This window comes from Pseudophryne corroboree, chromosome 5 (assembly GCF_028390025.1).
Source record: "Pseudophryne corroboree isolate aPseCor3 chromosome 5, aPseCor3.hap2, whole genome shotgun sequence".
Lineage (NCBI taxonomy): Eukaryota > Metazoa > Chordata > Amphibia > Anura > Myobatrachidae > Pseudophryne > Pseudophryne corroboree.
In genome coordinates, this window is record NC_086448.1 from 182468838 (window position 1) to 182489969 (window position 21132).

Sequence of the window (21132 nt, forward strand, 5' to 3'; positions counted from 1 at the left end):
TGTCTGGCATGGAAGAAATGTGAATGATAAATCAATGTAAATGTACCAGAAGATATTGACAAGCCTTTATAACATTATCTTATACTGTGAATTTCTTACCCTGTTTCCAAGACAATTAATTAATTGAACTTGTTAATTAAGTGAAAGGAAGACATTATATTTTCCGGGAGATGTATCAAGCCGTGGAGAGACATAAAGTTGAGTATTTGCCCAAATCAAATGAAGGTTCTAACTACAGGTATCATTTCATGTACTGTGCTAGATAAGTGACAGAAGATGATTGGGTGGTTTGGACATCTGCACTTTATCTCTCTCCAAGGCTTGATACATCTCCCTAAGAGTGCTGCATATAAAATATATGTCTGGCTGCTATACAGCAGGCCAGGAGCACCAGCAGGACAGTAGAGTAACAGTCATATCAGTAATAATTTGCGGACCCTGTGAAATTAGCATTCAGTAAAGACGGGAGACTCAGTCAATGAATACAAAAAAACATTTTTTAGTTTATGTTAAAATATAAAAAGTTTATTAAGTGGAATATTTAATAAATAATATTTGCGAGACATCTCCAAAAACAGTCGGTTTTGGGGGCTGCCCACAAATATTAAGCAGCCCCTGAATGTATGTATTGGGGACTGCAATGGATATTTGATATATCTATTGCGTTCCTCCTATTTTGAACACAAAAGCAGCCACCAAAAGTTTCTACGGCAGATGGTAAACTGTGAAACTCACCAAGCTCCAGAATGCAAAGTATTTCTGAGCTTGGCCTGGCAGCTAATGCCATTTCTAAATGGCTTTTGTAGCCTGTGGGCTACATTATGCAATAATTCCCAGGAGAAGGATCCTTGGGATCCCTCTGCATTACTGTCTGCTCTCACATACGCAGTCTGACGATTGCACATGTGAACTAGCGCAGCCGGGGTCTAAACCCAGAAGTAAAGTGATCGCATTAGCGATTATTTTACTTCTTATACATTGCAGGGCCGGGCATGAGATTGGTACTCATTATGGCATAAAAGCTACACCTCTGGACTCACAAAGAGTCATCCTTCAGCACTCAGGAGAGGAAAACCCCCTTGGGGGGAAACCTCTGGGGAACCATGGCTTCAGGATCGCCCTTCCCTCTGGGCATTAAGAGGTGTACTAATAGAGGGGTCAGTATGCTATCCCAGCGCATGGGATCCCGGTGGTTGTCGTACCGATACCGGGATCCCAGTACAGAAAAGACCGACAGGGGTGAGTAAGGGGTGTTCTCCCATCTCCCCACACCCTTAACCCTGCCTGTCCACAGTGTAACCCTAACCTTCCCCCTAGGTGCCTAATCCTAACCTTCGTCCCTGCTGCCTAAACCTAACCCTCCCTTCCCCGCAGCCTAACCACTCCTGGGGGTGCATAACCCACCCTACCCGCAGCCTAAACCTAACTTCCCCCCACCCGCAGCCTAACCCTATCCTCCCCCCACCCGCAGCCTAACCCTATCCTCCCCCCACCCGCAGCCTAATCCTAACCCCCCGCCTGATGCCTAAACCTAACCCTCCCTTCTCCACAGCCTAACCACTCCCAGGGGTGCCTAAACCTAACCAACCTTCCCCGCTGCCTAACACTAACCTCCCTCCACCAATAGCCTAAAACTACCCCCTGCCTGATGCCTAAACCTAATATCCCCACCTGATGCCTTAACCTAACCCTCCCTCCCCCGCATCCTAACCACCCCCGGGGGTTCCTAACCCTAACCCTATCCTCCCCCCACCCGCTGCCTAACCCTAACCCCTCAGCCTGATGCCTAACCCTCTCCCCACCCCCCTAACCCTACCTATAAGCAGTCTATCCCTAACCTCCCCCTTTGTGCCTATCCCTCCCGCGAAGGTGCCTAATCCTAACCTCCATCCCTGCTGCCTAAACATAACCCTCCCTTTCCCGCAGCCTAACCACCCCTCCTCCATCCCTGATGCCTAAACCTAACCTTCCCTCCCCCGCAGCCTAACCACCGCCAGGGGTGCCTAACCCTAACCAACTCTACCCGCAGTCTAACCTTAACCTCCCCCCACCCACAGCCTAAACTTAACCCCCTCACCTGATGCCTAAACCTAACCCTCCATCCCCCGCAGCCTAACCACCCCCAGGGGTGCTTTACACTAAGCTCCCTCCACCCACAGCCTAAACTGAACCCCCCTGCCTAACGCCTAAACCTAACCCTCCCGCCTGATACCTAAACCTAACCCTCCCTCCCACGCAGCCTAACCTCCCCTGGGGGTGCCTAACCAACCCTATCTGCAGCCTAACCCTAACCTCCCCCCACCTGCAGCCTAACACTAACCTTCCCCCACCTGCAGCCTAACCCTAACCTCCCTCCGCCTGACGCCTAAACCTAACCCCCCCGCCTGGCGCCTAAACCTAACCCTCCCTCCCCCGTAGCCTAACCACCCCCTCCTCCCCCCATGCCTGATGCCTAAACCTAACCCCCTTTGCCCAGCCCTAAACCTATGATCATGGAGATACGGGCGCCGGTATCCTTGCCCATTCGGAGTTCCAACGTCGGGATTCTGTAGAGTGTCGGGATCCCAGTGTCAGTATTCTGACTGCCGTAAACCCGACAGCCGGCATCTTTACCGCATCTCCTAATAGGTAATGCATATGTCCCAATATTTGTAGCATGTGTCCGCAGCTCTCCTCCCAGGGCAGCTATTCCGGGATCACCCACTGCGTGTAGACGAAGAGGAAGAGATGAAAAATCATTGTTATTGGAAGAACAAGCAGAGAGAGAAACTGACTCTTAGGGGTACATTTACTAACATTCGTAATTTCCGAAAATAGGTCAAAGTTCAATCACGAATGACATCGACAGTGTAAAACTGCAACTTTTTGAATTTATTACGATGGATTTACTAAGCTGTCGTATTCGTGTTTTTCTTTTCTTCCGATGTCGATGTCATTCGTTTTTTTTTACCTAATTTTACGGCAGTGATTAGCAAAACACTGCCGTTTTTTTTTACAATCAATCTCGGCCGGATCTGTGTGATCCGTGCTGGGGTTCTTTTTATTTTTTATTTTTAATTAAACAATGTAAAATCCCCAAAAAAAATGCGTGGGGTCCCCCCTCCTAAGCATAACCAGCCTCGGGCTCTTTGAGCCGATCCTGGTTGCAGAAATATGGGAAAAAAAATGACAGGGGTTCCCCCATATTTAAGCAACCAGCATCGGGCTCTGCGCCTGGTCCTGGTCCCAAAAATACGGGGGACAAAAAGAGTAGGGGTCCCCCGTATTTTTAAAACCAGCACCGGGCTCCACTAGCTGGACAGATAATGCCACAGCCGGGGGTCACTTTTATATAGTGCCCTGCGGCCGTGGCATCAAAAATCCAACTAGTCACCCCTGGCCGGGGTACCCTGGGGGAGTGGGAACCCCTTCAATCAAGGGGTCCCCCCCCCCCAGCCACCCAAGGGCCAGGGGTGAAGCCCGAGGCTGTCCCCCCCCATCCAATGGGCTGCGGATGGGAGGGCTGATAGCCTTTGTTGTAAAATAAAAGATATTGTTTTTAGTAGCAGTACTACAAGTCCCAGCAAGCCTCCCCCGCATGCTGGTACTTGGAGAACCACAAGTACCAGCATGCGGCGGAAAAACGGGCCCGCTGGTACCTGTAGTACTACCACTAAAAAAATACCCAAAAAAACACAAGACACACACACCGTGAAAGTATAATTTTATTACATACATACACACATACATACATACTTACCTTATGTTCCCACGCAGGTCGGTCCTCTTCTCCAGTAGAATCCAAGGGGTACCTGTTGAAGAAATTCTACTCACCAGATCCAGTGGTCCAGGCTCCTCGGCAAATCCAGGGTTAATCCACGTACTTGAATAAAACAAAAAAACGGTTGCCCGACCACGAACTGAAAGGTGACCCATGTTTGCACATGGGTCACCTTCCCACGAATGCCAGAAACCCACTTTGACTTCTGGCTAAGTGGGTTTCTTCAGCCAATCAGGGAGTGCCACGTTGTAGCACTCTCCTGATCAGCTGTGTGGTCCTGTCCTCACTGACAGGCAGCACGCGGCAGTGTTACAATGTAGCGCCTATGCGCTACATTGTAACCAATGCTGGGAACTTTCTGCTCAGCGGTGACGTCACTTTAGGTCAACCGCAGGGCACAAAGTTCCCATCATTGGTTACAATGTAGCGCATAGGCGCTACATTGTAACACTGCCGCGTGCTGCCTGTCAGTGAGGACAGCAGCACACAGCTGATCAGGAGAGTGCTACAACGTGGCACTCCCTGATTGGCTGAAGAAACCCACTTAGCCAGAAGTCAAAGTGGGTTTCTGGCATTCGTGGGAAGGTGACCCATGTGCAAACATGGGTCACCTTTCAGTTCGTGGTCGGGCAACCGTTTTTTTGTTTTATTCAAGTACGTGGATTATCCCTGGATTTGCCGAGGAGCCTGGACCACTGGATCTGGTGAGTAGAATTTCTTCAACAGGTACCCCTTGGATTCTACTGGAGAAGAGGACCGACCTGCGTGGGAACATAAGGTAAGTATGTATGTATGTATGTGTGTATGTATGTAATAAAATTATACTTTCACGGTGTGTGTGTCTTGTGTTTTTTTGGGTATTTTTTTAGTGGTAGTACTACAGGTACCAGCGGGCCCGTTTTTCCGCCGCATGCTGGTACTTGTGGTTCTCCAAGTACCAGCATGCGGGGGAGGCTTGCTGGGACTTGTAGTACTGCTACTAAAAACAATATCTTTTATTTTACAACAAAGGCTATCAGCCCTCCCATCCGCAGCCCATTGGATGGGGGGGGACAGCCTCGGGCTTCACCCCTGGCCCTTGGGTGGCTGGGGGGGGGGGGACCCCTTGATTGAAGGGGTTCCCACTCCCCCAGGGTACCCCGGCCAGGGGTGACTAGTTGGATTTTTGATGCCACGGCCGCAGGGCGCTGTATAAAAGTGACCCCCGGCTGTGGCATTATCTGTCCAGCTAGTGGAGCCCGGTGCTGGTTTTAAAAATACGGGGGACCCCTACTCTTTTTGTCCCCCGTATTTTTGGGACCAGGACCAGGCGCAGAGCCCGATGCTGGTTGCTTAAATATGGGGGAACCCCTGTCATTTTTTTCACCATATTTCTGCAACCAGGATCGGCTCAAAGAGCCCGAGGCTGGTTATGCTTAGGAGGGAGGACCCCACGCAATTTTTTTTAAAAAAATAAGCACTTTCCCACCCCTTCCCACTGATATACATGCACGGATCTCATGGATCCGTGCATGCCTATCCAATCACGAATAAAAAAAAAAGTTCTGTTTTTTTTTAGCACTTTTTTACGAGTTGAAATTTTTCACGGCAGTGTTTGTTCTTTTTTGGCTTTGCACTTCTTAGTAAATGACCGAGATTCATACTTAAACAGCCGCGTTTTGACCGATGGTGTATTCATTCGTAATTTTTTACCTGAACTTGCAAAAAATTACGAATGCCCTCATCACTGCCGTGATTAGTGTTTAGTAAATGACCGAGATTAACCGAGATGACACTTTGAAGAAAAAACGGCATCTCGGTCAAAATCGGGAGCTTAGTAAATATACCCCTTAGTTGTTAACTGTGATAAAATAGTAAAATATAATGGTGTAATTGTGGGCCTGATTTAGTTGTGGTTGTTGAAGCGATCGCTGTTGCAATCTTGCCGTTCACAATTGCATTGTGAATCTGAGCAGTCGTAGGCTGAGCAAGTCTCCTAGACACAGGGGGCTCTCCAGCAGCAACACAGGTCGCAATGGGTAATTTATGCACGCACATGGAACGGCATTTGAACGGACCTGACACGCCTGTATACAGTGAGCCACCCCCGTTACCACCTCAAATGCTGACTTCCTGTCAATCACTTTGCAATGGGATGCTCTATGTGATCTTGATTTCATTTTGTGCGCAGTGCAGCTTACACGCATGCACAGTGAAAAAGCATTGAGCCACTTGGTGCAACAGCAGTTCTGCGTCCGCATCTGAATCAGGCCCCCTGAGCGGTAAGGAGAAGGACTCTAGGGAAAGGACTATGTCAACTTTATTATATGTAAAGATAGGGAAACAGTCACTTGTTACAGCTCCAATTCACATAATTTATACCATTCTGTACCATTTCATCATTTGGTTATTCTATGGGGGAGATGTATTAAGCCCTGCAAAGCGATAAAGTGGAGAGAGGTAAAGTACCAGCCAATCAGCTCCTAACTGCCATGTTACAGGCTGTGTTTGAAAAATGACAACTAGGAGCTGATTGGTTGTTAGTTTATCTCTCTCCACTTTATTACTCTCCCAGGCTTTGTATACTTGCCCCCAGTTTATTGATATACTGTAAAGGTCAGCCATTTCACTATCTCCCCCGATCTGTATTGTTCTTCCCCCGATCTGTATGTTCTGTATCATGCTCTCCCACCCTTCCTGTTTTTCTGTATTACAGTGTGTACTACATCTCGCAGCCCCCAAAAGTGTATGTCCTTCCTCTATATGTCCTATAGAGTACGCCACAATTTCTATGTTTTTGTATTGTGCCCCCACACCATCTGTATGTACTGTACCAAGTTGCCCCCTTCTGCATGTTTTGTATTGTCCGCTCTCCCCCACCATAGACCCTGTTTTGTACTGTGCTCACAATACCCCCACCACACACACAATTACACAAGTATGGTAACTTACCTCCTGCATGCTATTCTCCAGTCATTAATTCCTTTGCGACCCCTCCCGTCGTCTTCAACTGACACTTTGCAGATCTCTTTGCCGGTCACCCGACACTCTGCAAATCTCTTTGCCAGTTGATCTAAAAAACCACAAAAGACTATCATTAAGCATAGCACTAGTTTAAGTACAATAAAATGTCCATGAGTCAACCAGTTTCCCAATTTTCCTTAAACCAAATAAGATACTTTCAAAGTTATCAATATCCCATTTATCTATTTTATTAACTTTTTCATCCTAAAGCCACGATCCTGCCTCATAGAGACCCAGGTTATCTGCATCCCCTGTATGTGTGCTTATCCTCCATACTGCCCTCTTTATTCCTGTAACGCTACATTTTTATTCCTAAATATGTCGTTCCTTCCTGCACTTCTCCTATTTATGTGTGTTTGTACCTGTTTTCCCTGTTCTGTCTATCTTGTCTTGCCTTTCAGCGGACTATACTGCACTCTGTCTTCCTTACCCCCTCCATCATACCCTGCTATGTAGGACTCACCTCATCCTACCTGTCTTCCTGCATGGAAACTGGAAACGTCAGCAGCTGTAGATAGAATGTTACAGGATGAAGCATTGTGATGTCACGGGGTAGTGATGTCACAGGATAGGTGTGATGTCACAGCAACCAGCAGCAAAGCTACAGAGTTACAGCTATCTTACATATACATTTTCTATATCAATTACAACTGGATATACATGAGTTTCTAATTTAAAAAAAATGAGACTAGTATAGAAAATGAAGTATAAGGCAATGTTGTAAAGTGCCTCAATATATAGGTAAAGGGAAAACATAAGTGACAGGAATTTCTAGACTAAATCACCGCTTATATTTTATAAGGAAATAAAGCTCTTTATCTAAGAGGCTGAATTAATAATTTTCCATTATGTGTGTGGGTGTGTGTGTGTGTATATATGTTTATACATATATATATATATATATACATACACATAGAGAGAGAGAGAGAGAGAGAGAGAGCGCTATACTATCCCATTAAACCAGGAAACTTACGAATTATACAGTTTCTGTGGCTGGCTGGCCTCAAGTCTGCATTTCACCTTGTTTAATCAGCCACAGAACCTGTGTAACCCATGAGCGTATAAAGAGGAGAAGAAATAAGAGTTGTCTTTTTTGCTGGCGTACTAGAAATGTATTATTCAATACCAGCGTATATAAACCGGTAAGGCGGGCCCGCAAGGTGACATTCACAGGGAATAGGTAATGATATCCACTCAACTTGTTCACACCTGCTGGACGTGTTGGAAAGAGGTTGAGTGGACAGTGAGCGTGGCTGTGCCATGTGGCACCACGAGGCACCACGTGGCACCACTGTACCGACAGCCAAACTGCTGAGAACGGAACTTGGAGGGTACATAACTTTTTGGTTTTCATTTCATCTCATGACACTCCACCCAAAGCTACTCTTCTGGTTATCCTATCAACTAGGACAACAATGAAGGTGACTCCATAACATTTCTTCCATTGTTTTTCCATGTCACAGAAACATTGCATGTGTGTTACAGGTGACCATCCTAATCATCTCTCCTTTACTTCACAGTAATGTCATTGTTAGTGATACATTATTTGGATCAAGCATCAAAAGGAAACTTAGATATAAGAGTCTGGCCGGCATATCACTTATTGCATGACGACCTTGTGCCTGCGCTGTACTGTATGTAGACGGAGCATTTGGTTTTGCTAATGACTTACATAGACTCCATAAGAGGGCATGCCGACATAGCATATTGTTGAATGTTAACATGTATGATCTTAAACTCCATCTATAAATATTCTGTTGCGAGACTTCCAGTATACTCAGAATAATGCTACTGTGACAGATGATTTAGTATATACTAGCTGGAGTACCCGGCGTTGCCCCAGATTTTAAGAATATCTGTTTACAAAAAATACATGTAAATATTAAACACACAGTATAAATAACATAGTAGATAGCTGAATACCCGTATTTTGGTACGGGATGAGGATGGTAAATTAGAATGATAGTTTGTTCATTTACGTTGATTGGAGATCTAGTATATAGGCATATCTTGCTTCCCTGATGCACTTTGTGTAGTGGCCGCACCCCTTTTTGGTGCCCCAAGGGATCCTGCTCTTCCCACTATACAACTCTGTCACTGGCCCTGTCACATGCAGCCTTGTCATCACTGAGATATCATGCATGTACTGATATAGAGTGTGCTGCTGGCCTACCCATAGGGGTGCTAGTGGTATGTTACCCCCACAGTGTTTGTTCCCAGAGTGTAAGTCATATGTGTAGCAAGTTTGGTGTAAATTGCTCCAGGCATTCCAGAGTTATGCTGACTGCTGAAAAACTCTGTGCTGATGCCTCACACCTAGGGGTGCTAGGGGTGTCTTACCCCCACAGTGTTTGTTCCCAGCTTGCAAGTCATATGTGAACCAAGTTTGTTGTAAATTGGTCCAGGCATTCAGGAGTTATGCTGTCTCCGGACATACTCTGTGCTGCTGTCCCACCCCTAGGGGTGTCTAACCCCCACAGAGTTTGTTTGCAGATTGTAAATCAGATGTGTACCAAGTTTGGTGTAAATTGCTCCAGGCCTTCCACAGTTATGCTGTCTGCTGACATACTCTGTGCTGCTGTCCCAGCCCTAGGAGTGCTAGGGATGTCTACCTCCCACAGTGTTTGTTCCCAGATTGTAAGGCATACGTGTACCAAGTTTTGAGTACATTGCTCTAGCAATTCCGGAGTTATGCTGTCTCCTGATATACTCTGTGCTGCTTTTATATAGTAGATACACTTAGAGTTTACTTTGATATGTGACTGTCATACTTGGCAACATTTTATAACAAGTTCCAGGGATGCTTGGTGGCTGAGCCCAGTGCATGGTGGAATGTCATGTGCGGATCTGTCTAGGAGGACCTTGGTGCACTACAACTCCCATTGTGTCATGTTTACTGGACTTCATTATAATGTGATGATTTGTTTTTAATTCATGTTAACTACTCATGTTCCATACATTTTCATTTATACCACTTAATGTGCGCATAACACAGTGTTTATAGGGCCTAATTCAGATCTGATCGTTTGCTAGCGTTTTTTGCAGCGCTGCCATCAGGTCAGAACTGCGCATGCAACGCAATGTGCAGGCACATCGCACAGGTACAAAGAGGTTCATTGCTCTGCGATGGGTTTGTGCAAAGAATCCATTCGCATGGGCGATCGCAAGGAGATTGACAGGAAGAAGGCATTTGTGGGTGTCAACGGACCATTTTCTGGGAGTGGTTGGAAAAACGCAGGCGTTCCCAAGCGTTTGCAGGGCGGGTGTCTGACGTGAATTCCGATCCCAGATAGGTTGAGGTGATCGCAGCAGCTACTCAGAAACTGCACAACATCTTTTTGTACCGCTCGGCTACACATGCAATCGCACACTTACACAGCTAAAATACACTCCCCGGTGGGCAGCGACTATGTGAACTCAGGACTGCAAAAAACAGCTAGCGAGCGATCAGGTCTGAATTGGCCCCATGGATCCTCCAGAAACCCCATGGGGCTGTTTTACTGGTCCATGTCAGGTTTGGCCATCCAGGTGTGAGGTCAAATTGATCAATAATCCTGGGCCGCAGCTCCAGAGGCGGGATGGGCCTGCGTGTGGCCAGCTGTACAGTGGAGACATCGGATAACAGCCCACGTCCTCTCATGCTTTACAGTGTTTAGTTGCAAAATTGGTGGTGGTGGGTGTTTGGTAGGCTAAAGCACCGGGGCTCGTTACAAATACTGGAGTCTATTTACTAAGCCTTGGAGAGAGATAAAGTGGATGGAGATAAGTACCAGCCAATCAGCTGCTAATGGTCATATTATAGGCTGGGTTTGAAAAATGACAGGAGCTGATTGGCTGGTACTTTATCTCCATCCACTTTATCTCTCTCCAAGGCTTAGTACATAGACCCCATTGTATGCAGCGGATGTGGGGGTGATGAAATGGTTAAAAAATAGATACTTTTTTGCTGGTGAGCTACAGGGCCCAGATATCACACACTTACCAAGTTCTTGGCTGCCAGCTGGGAGGGGAATGGCACAACCATGTGGGCAGTGCAGGGGCATGACAGCAGAATCGCATCATCAAGGCACAGTATATAAAGCCACGATTACATCATTGTAAAGCGGGGGAAGGGGCCATGATGATGGGATTCAGCAGGAATAGCGTCATCAGCTCGCCTGGACTGGTCACTTCACATGGGAAGTGGGCATCAGCGTGTGGAACTGAGGCGTTACTGAAGATATGCCTACACCTTGGTGCCTGCTATCCTGGAGTCTCCAAGACATTGAGGGAGAATAGGCAAGTACCATATGCTCTATCATGCGTTGGCATCGTGTAACCGGCGGTTGGGATCCCAGCAGTCAGCATCCTGATGCCGGGATCCTAGCCGCCAGATTGCCGGTGGGGATATGAGTGCAACAGAGCCCATGCGGGCTCGCCAAGGGCGTAGCTACCATAGGTGCAGGGATTGCAGCTGCTATGCAGAGCTGAGAGGAGCAACCTTCCCTGTCACAATTACATGTGTTGTATGCAGGGTGTAGCTACCATAGGTGCAGCTGCTTTGGGACCCACAGCTGAGAGGGGCCACCTTCCCTGTCACAGTTATATGTGTTATTTACAAGGACGTAGCTACCATAAGTGCAGGGATTGCAGCTGCTATGCAGAGCTCAGACGGGCAACCTTCCCTGTCACAATTACATGTGTTATATGCAGGGTGTAGCTACCATAGGTGCAGCTGCTTTGGGACCCACAGCTGAGAGGGGCCACCTTCCCTGTCACAGTTACATGTGTTATATACAAGGGTGTAGCTACCATAGGTGCAGGGAGTGCAGCTAGCTACTATGGGGCCCAGAGCTGAGAGCGGCCACCTTCCCTGTCACAGTTACATGTATTATATATAGGGGTGTAGCTACCATAGGTACTGTGACTGCCTACCAGTACAATGCCTCCCCTACTGGTGTGATCTCCACCTCCTGTGACACGATCCTTCTGCTGGTGCTGTTGTTACTGCCTACCAGTACAATGCCTCCCCTACTGGTGTGATCTCCACCTCCTGTGACATGATTCTCCTGTAGGTGATGTGACTGACTACAAGTGCAATGCCCCACCCACCAGTGTGATCTCCACCTCCTGTGACACGATCTTACTGCTGGTGCTGTGACTGCCTACCATGCTGCATTAGCCTTGCTTACTACCACTGTGGGTAATGCTAACAATTTGCTTAAGCCCAATTTGTGTTGGGCCCCGCTTATAGCTGACTTACAGTACTCCAACCTACATGTGGCCACTTTTCATATATTTCCAGGGCCACTTTACGTTCCCAATCCGCCCCTGTCTGGCATGGAAGAAATGTGAATGATAAATCAATGTAAATGTACCAGGAGATATTGACAAGCCTTTATAACATTATCTTATACTGTGAATTTCTTACCCTGTTTCCAAGACAATTAATTAATTGAACTTGTTAATTAAGTGAAAGGAAGACATTATATTTTCCGGGAGATGTATCAAGCCGTGCAGAGACATAAAGTTGAGTATTTGCCCAAATCAAATGAAGGTTCTAACTACAGGTATCATTTCATGTACTGTGCTAGATAAGTGACAGAAGATGATTGGGTGGTTTGGACATCTGCACTTTATCTCTCTCCAAGGCTTGATACATCTCCCTAAGAGTGCTGCATATAAAATACATGTCTGGCTGCAGTAGAGTAACAGTCATATCAGTAATAATTTGCGGACCCTGTGAAATTAGCATTTAGTAAAGACGGGAGACTCAGTCAATTAATAAAAAAAAAACCATTTTCTCTGACGTCCTAGTGGATGCTGGGAACTCCGTAAGGACCATGGGGAATAGCGGCTCCGCAGGAGACTGGGCACAAAAGTAAAAGCTTTAGGACTACCTGGTGTGCACTGGCTCCTCCCCCTATGACCCTCCTCCAAGCCTCAGTTAGATTTTTGTGCCCGGCCGAGAAGGGTGCACACTAGGGGCTCTCCTGAGCTTCTTAGTGAAAGTTTTAGTTTTAGGTTTTTTATTTTCAGTGAGACCTGCTGGCAACAGGCTCACTGCATCGAGGGACTAAGGGGAGAAGAAGCGAACTCACCTGCGTGCAGAGTGGATTGGGCTTCTTAGGCTACTGGACACCATTAGCTCCAGAGGGACCGAACACAGGCCCAGCCTCGGAGCTCGGTCCCAGAGCCGCGCCGCCGGCCTCCTTACAGAGCCAGAAACAAGAAGAGGTCCGGAAAAATCGGCGGCAGAAGACATCAGTCTTCAACAAGGTAGCGCACAGCACTGCAGCTGTGCGCCATTGTTACTCAGGCACACTTCACACTCCGGTCACTGAGGGTGCAGGGCGCTAGGGGGGGGCGCCCTGAGCAGCAATGTAAAACACCTTGGCTGGCATAAATACACCACATATAACCCCCAGGGCTATATGGATGTATTTTAACCCCTGCCAGAACTTACAAAAAAGCGGGAGAAAAGGCCGCCGAGAAGGGGGCGGAGCCTATCTCCTCAGCACACAGGCGCCATTTTCCATCACAGCTCCGCTGGAAGGACGTCTCCCTGACTCTCCCCTGCAGTCCTGCACTACAGAAAAGGGTAAAAAAGAGAGGGGGGGCACTAATTTGGCGCAGTTTTGATACTTACAGCAGCTATAAAGGGAAAAGCACATTTTATAGTGGTATTCCTGTTTATATATAGCGCTCTGGTGTGTGCTGGCATACTCTCCCTCTGTCTCCCCAAAGGGCTAGTGGGGTCCTGTCCTCTATCAGAGCATTCCCTGTGTGTGTGCGGTGTGTCGGTATGATTGTGTCGACATGTTTGAGGAGGAAAATGAGATGGAGGCGGAGCAATTGCCTATTATACAGTTGTCACCCACTAGGGAGTCGACACCTGAGTGGATGAGCTTATGGAAGGAATTGCGTGACAGTGTCAGCTCTTTACGACAGACAGTTGACGACATGAGACAGCCGGCTACTCAGCTTGTGCCTGTCCCAGGGTCTCAAACGCCATCAGGGGCTTTAAAACGCCCGTTACCTCAAATGGCAGACACAGACACGGATACTGACTCCAGTGTCGATGATGAGGAGACAAACGTGACTTCCACTAGGGCCACACGTTACATGATTGAAGCAATGAAAAATGTATTGCATATCTCTGATAATACAAGTACCACTAAAAAGGGTATTATGTTTGGTGAGAAAAAACTGCCTGTAGTTTTTCCTGTATCCGAGGAATTAAATGTAGTGTGTGATGAGGCGTGGGTTTCCCCCGATAAAAAACTGATAATTCCTAAAAGGTTATTGGCATCGTACCCTTTCCCGCCAGAGGATAGGGCACGTTGGGAAACACCCCCTAGGGTGGATAAAGCGCTCACACGTTTGTCAAAACAGGTAGCACTACCCTCTCCTGATACGGCCGCCCTAAAGGAACCTGCCGATAGAAAGCTGGAGAATATCCTAAAATGTATATACTCTCACACGGGTGTTATACTGCGACCAGCAATCGCCTCAGCCTGGATGTGCAGTGCGGGCCTGGCGTGGTCGGATTCCCTGACTGAAAATATTGATACCCTAGATAGGGACAGTATATTACTGACTATAGAGCATTTGAAGGATGCATTTCTATATATGCGTGATGAGAAATATTACACTTGAAAGTTAGCGCTCATCAAAGTTATCATATAAAATAGAAATTGCTGGTAAATATTTCATTCACCCTTATTGGTAGGTAGATCCTCATGAGATGGTGAGACAGTTTGCACTCTAGATGTTCCTCAAATCACCAATAATTCAAACACAGTAAGTGAATGTCCCAAGAGACCTGCAATGATAGATGCCTCTTTCTCCAATTGAATGGAATTAGGAAATACGAGGCACCATTAAACAACGACCATAGTGTAGTATTTTGTTAAAAACACGCACTGGTTTTAATACACCGATAAAACTTACAAGAAGTTAAAGGAACATAAGCATGTAGTATAATCCATAGGACAACACAGATGGTATATCACCCAGGAAATCACTGCAGCCCCAGCAGATGGAAAGGGAAGACGTTCCTCAAATCACCAATAATTCAAACACAGTAAGTGAATGTCCCAAGAGACCTGCAATGATAGATGCCTCTTTCTCCAATTGAATGTCTAGGCTACTTCTTACTAATTTGTTTTTAAGAGATTGAGATCTCCTATAAAGCAAGGATATCCACGGTATGAGCGCAAGTGAGCCAAAGACGCGACTTCCGGTCATTGGAACGCACGTGACCCGCTCTTACTACTTCCGGTTTCCGGTTGCGATCGCGGAGGGGCGCGTCCTGGAGCGAAATGAACAGACACTCATAGGATACAGCTGTGTTCATTACCTCATGGGGTTTAAAAGCATTTCCTTGAGCCAGTACAACCACGCTTCTGATGAAGGACACTGGGTCCGATACGCGTTAAGCGTGGCTCTTGCTTTTAATCTGAATTGATCCTTGGACATTTTGGACACAACCATCTTCAGTTATCCTGCATGTTACTGGACCTCTGGAGAGATAGTGCACGTCTTCCCTTTCCATCTGCCGGGGCTGCAATGATTTCCTGGGTGATATACCATCTGTGTTGTCCTATGGACTTTAGTATATGCTTATGTTCTTTTAACTTCTTGTAAGTTTTATCGGTGTATTAAAACCAGTGCGTGTTTTTAACAAAATACTACACTATGGTCGTTGTTTAATGGTGCCTTGTATTTCCCAATTCCATTCAATTGGAGAAAGAGGCATCTATCATTGCAGGTCTCTTGGGACATTCACTTACTGTGTTTGAATTATTGGTGATTTGAGGAACGTCTTCCCTTTCCATCTGCTGGGGCTGCAGTGATTTCCTGGGTGATATACCATCTGTGTTGCCCTATGGATTATACTACATGCTTATGTTCCTTTAACTTCTTGTAAGTTTTATCGGTGTATTAAAACCAGTGCGTGTTTTTAACAAAATACTACACTATGGTCGTTGTTTAATGGTGCCTCGTATTTCCTAATTCCATTCAATTGGAGAAAGAGGCATCTATCATTGCAGGTCTCTTGGGACATTCACTTACTGTGTTTGAATTATTGGTGATTTGAGGAACATCTAGAGTGCAAACTGTCTCACCATCTCATGAGGCTCTACCTACCAATAAGGGTGAATGAAATATTTACCAGCAATTTCTATTTTATATGATAACTTTGATGAGCGCTAACTTTCAAGTGTAATATTTCTTTTCTACTATTGTTCACTCTTGAAGTGTGGGGTCACTTCTTTTTACACTAGATATAGCTGCACTTCTAGTTTCATTGCGCATATCATTGGATACAACTGTTACAATATTGTTATTCTTTATCCCAGTCTTCAGTGTTTGCTGCAATCATGTTTAAATTTAGGGAAACCAGAAAAGATTTGTTAAAAACCATGTTTCTTGAAACTGGTGAAAATATAGAGGTTAATGATGAGAATCTTAGCTCTGCATTTAAGAAATTGGAAGGGGTAATGTTGAAGGAAAATAGAATATGGTGGGAGGTAGTGACCTTGGAGCATTACCAGGAGGCACACATTATACCGAAAGGGTTAAAAATATCAAAACCTCCTTCTTTTAACTCATTGGACCCTGAGTTCAGGGAAGAATGGGATAACATTTTAGATTCCTGTTCATCCTCTTTAATAGACCTTATTATTAAAGAGAGGAAGGTCACTTTGGTAAAATTAAATGATGAAATTACTGTTCTCCAAACCCTCATACATCCATATAAGGATTTGGAGGAATTTGGCACGTTGGAGAAATCCCTATTGTTAAAAATGAATAAAAGTACTAATGAATTGAGGGAGAGAAAACAAAAGAAGTTTAAAAGGGATAGTTGTATAGAATTACCTATTAATTTGGATCCAGTGTCTGCTCCAGTTAGAGACATTGAACAGAAAACGCCCCAAAAGAGGGGGATAGGTAGAAATATAAGGAACAATACCAATCGATTAAATGATGTTTCAAAGTGGACAGGTCCTTACAAATCAAATTCTAGATTAGAAAATTCCCTACAATGGAGAAAGAATAGAAAGTTTCAATCCAATCAGGGTAAGAGATTCCCTGATTATTATACCAGAGAAAATGACAATATCGATAATGGGCAATATAGAAATCAGTGGAGGGAACGAGAATCTAGATCTGATTTTTACTATGATCATGACAGGCGAGATGGATTTCACCAAAGGTTTAGAAAAATAAACACTCCAGCTAAACCGGAGGAGGTCAAAACTTCTAACAGGTTTATGCCATTAAGTGAGAGAAATAGAGACAATTCGTCTTTTTTAGACTTAGGCCAAAGGACTCCTCTGAACAGAAGGTAGTACCTAATATCATTAAAAAGACCAGAAGAGGTACAAGGGCAGGAAAGAGACCAAAAAAGAGAAAAAGATCAGGTAATAATATAACCTTGGTCGATAATATAGAAGTTAGTAATCAAGGTGTGGAACCCACCATCATTTATAGTACAGATCCCTCCACTGGTACATCATTGGAAGGAAAAATCATTAATTTGTCTGAAAGATCTCTTACCACCCATGAAGTAAATGTATTACAGAAAGGTCTTAATTTCGCTCCATCCAGTAGGCCTAATTCTTTTGACGTCTTTTTAGACGTACAGAAATTTATTCGAAAGCTTACCATTAAATTTTTTTTCCAAACTAAGGAAAACACTGCCACAGAGGGGGAGAATGAAGTGGTAGTCTCTCGGTTTAAAGCACCTTCCACTTTTTACCCTATTCAATCTAGAGGGAATTGTCTAGAAGTATTCAATAAAGTGGTGTGTGCAGAAATTGAGAAAGCGATACAGAAGGACACTAAAAGAAGTAAGCCCAATCTGACAAAGAAGGAATTTGAGGCCATTCGGTCCTTGAAAGATGATAAAGATCTGATTATCAAGCCTGCGGATAAGGGTGGAGGGGTGGTCCTTATGAAAAAAGATACCTATATGAAGGAGGTGTATAAACAGCTTAATGATGGGGGTACCTATCAAAAACTCAAAACTGATCCAACTGCACGTATTGCAAAAGCATTACTGGATCTTAGCACGCGAGCATTAGAGAATGAGATTATTTCAAAAAGTGAACATGATTTTTTGAATATTAAGGACCCTGCCACCCCCACCATATACATCCTCCCGAAAGTTCATAAGGACCCCCTCCACCCACCGGGGCGACCAATAGTGTCTGGTTGTAACAGCCTTACCAGTAATCTCTCAGCAATGGTGGATCACTACTTACAGCCTTTGGTGGTATCCACACGTTCTTTTGTAAAAGATACAGGCGATATATTGAGAAGCCTAACAAGTTATAATTATGCTATAGGTGATTATTTGTGTACAGCGGATGTGTGTACATTATACACTATTATTGAACTGGAGCAAGGGCTCACTGCGGTTTCACATTTTTTGAACAAGAGCAGTTATAGTGAATCCATCAAGACATTCATTCTGGATAGCATTAAGTTCATTTTACTTAACAACTATTTTTTCTTTGATGGTGCGTTCTATCTGCAGCGGATTGGCACCGCCATGGGCACCAGGTTCGCCCCCAGTTACGCCAATTTATTTATGGCGTACTGGGAGGACATCCAAATATGGCAGGGAGGTGTCCTGATGGCGGGCCTGGTGTCCTGGCGGCGCTATATCGATGACGTCCTGTTTGTATGGCGTGGTGACGGAGAATCACTGCGTCTGTTTTGTGCTGAGCTTAATTTAAATAACATGAATATTAAATTTACATTTACTCAAAGCCAGAACGAAGTGTCCTTTTTGGACTTGAGTATTTATATCTGTAACGGAGAAGTTCAGTCAAAAACCTTTAGGAAACAGACAGACTCCAACAGCTTTATTGACAGAACAAGTCAACATCACGCAAACTGGCTGGATGGGATACCATTCAGCCAATATACACGTGTTAAAAGAAACTGTTCTGATGTAACTGTATGTAATCAGCAATTGAATGAACTTACAGACCGTTTACGACAAAAAGGGTATTCAACAAACACCCTGGAGTCAGCAAGGGAAAGGGTAGAGAAGACAGATAGGTCCCAATTACTGAAGATTAAGGAGAAAACTCCCAATGCAGATGATAGATTTAAATGGGCCTTTGTCAGTCAGTATAGTAGATCCTTTAAAGGTATAGAAAAAATCTTTAAGAATAACTGGAGTATTCTAAAACAAGACACAGTAATAGGAAACTTACTGCCTGACAAACCCACCTTTATTTATAGGAGATCTCAATCTCTTAAAAACAAATTAGTAAGAAGTAGCCTAGACATGGAATTGAGACAGAGCATAAGAACTAAAGGTTTTCACCATTGCGGAGATTGTTTAATGTGCAAGACAGTCAGGGTTCCTGTAAGAAAATTCACGGAATATACCGTGAATGGCCGTGTATATCCCATTCGTGATTTTATCACGTGCCACACTAAAAATATCATATATGTACTCGAATGTGTATGTGGCCTGGCCTACGTTGGCAAAACGGGTAGGAGTGCCAAGGTAAGGTGGGCTGAACACATATATAACATTCGAAAGGGCCTTGAATCTCATCATGTCTCTGCACATTTTAAAAGAACACATAATTCCAACCCATGCTCATTGAGGAATTTTTGGGCAATAGAAGTGGTCCAACAAAAGTGGAGGACTAGGGACCTAGAAAAAAGACTCTCTCAAGCTGAGATGAAGTCCATCCATCGTTTGGGTACCCTTAGTCCACAGGGACTCAATGGGGAATTTGAACTTAAATGTTTTCTCACTTAGCCCATCCGCACATCTTTCATTGTTTTTTATACTGTATATATCCGGACGGTTTATTAAAAGACTGTTCTTTCATGTACTTTATAGCTATAACTTGGGAGGTTAATTGCTATTAAATTGACATTTTTTGTAAAAAATTGTTCTATATATACATTTTATATATACATATAAGTAGTGTTCACTCTAGGCTGTTTTAGCAGGGCGCCGCGCCCTGCCCGTTTTTTAACAGGCAAAACCCGCCCTGCCCCCTGCCCTCCCGGCGTGTATAGATGCCGTGCGCATGCGCGCGGCATCAATTCACGCATTGGGAGAGGGCTGGGGGAAGCCCAGCACCGACGGAGGTGCTGGGCACGCCCCCAACAGTGACGTCGGCGGCCACAGACGCTCTCTATAGTAGCGTCTGTGGGCCGCACCGCCCCCTAAAATGACGGAGGCGTGGCCGCGCCCCCATTTCGGACACGCGCGCGGCGAAGCATGTGCCCCCCTGAGTCCGGCGCCCTGCCCCTTTTCACTCCTAGAGTGAACACTATATAAGGCTGGTAATTGCTGTATTTTTTCTTTTTTTCTTGTATGGATCATTATTGGGACCTTTGTAAGTTTGGAACATTCTATATCAATATGGGACTATTAGATTGGAGGACTAGTCTACTATCCATTGTGTTTCCGAGGTAATGGAATGTATCACAGCAAGGATATCCACGGTATGAGCGCAAGTGAGCCAAAGACGCGACTTCCGGTCATTGGAACGCACGTGACCCGCTCTTACTACTTCCGGTTTCCGGTTGCGATCGCGGAGGGGCGCATCCTGGAGCGAAATGAACAGACACTCATAGGATTCAGCTGTGTTCATTACCACATGGGGTTTAAAAGCATTTCCTTGAGCCAGTACAACCACGCTTCTGATGAAGGACACTGGGTCCGATACGCGTTAAGCGTGGCTCTTGCTTTTAATCTGAATTGATCCTTGGACATTTTGGACACAACCATCTTCAGTTATCCTGCATGTTACTGGACTTCTGGAGAGATAGTGCACGTCTTCCCTTTCCATCTGCCGGGGCTGCAATGATTTCCTGGGTGATATACCATCTGTGTTGTCCTATGGACTTTATTATATGCTTATGTTCTTTTAACTTCTTGTAAGTTTTATCGGTGTATTAAAACCAGTGCGTGTTTTTAACAAAATACTACACTATGGTCGTTGTTTAATGGTGCCTTGTATTTCCCAATTCCATTCAATTGGAGAAAGAGGCATCTATCATTGCAGGTCTCTTGGGACATTCACTTACTGTGTTTGAATTATTGGTGATTTGAGGAACATCTAGAGTGCAAACTGTCTCACCATCTCATGAGGATCTACCTACCAATAAGGGTGAATGAAATATTTACCAGCAATTTCTATTTTATATGATAACTTTGATGAGCGCTAACTTTCAAGTGTAATATTTCTTTTCTACTATTGTTCACTCTTGAAGTGTGGGGTCACTTCTTTTTACACTAGATATAGCTGCACTTCTAGTTTCATTGCGCATATCATTGGATACAACTGTTACAATATATGCGTGATGCACAGAGGGATATTTGCCGACTGGCATCAAGA

General features: G+C 45.1%; 1 long non-coding RNA gene across 2 annotated transcripts; it reads right to left on the bottom strand.

The window, feature by feature from the left end:
* Positions 1–2673: 2673 nt before the first annotated feature.
* Positions 2674–7282, bottom strand: LOC134928909 (uncharacterized). Of its 2 annotated transcripts, none has more exons than XR_010178122.1 (3): positions 7227–7282; positions 6692–6812; positions 2674–2703 (listed from the first exon to the last, which is right to left on the bottom strand). It is a non-coding gene; the product is annotated as an uncharacterized LOC134928909 (long non-coding RNA). The 2 variants fall into 2 exon arrangements; XR_010178121.1 differs by lacking the exon at positions 7227–7282 and adding an exon at positions 7126–7219.
* Positions 7283–21132: the final 13850 nt, after the last annotated feature.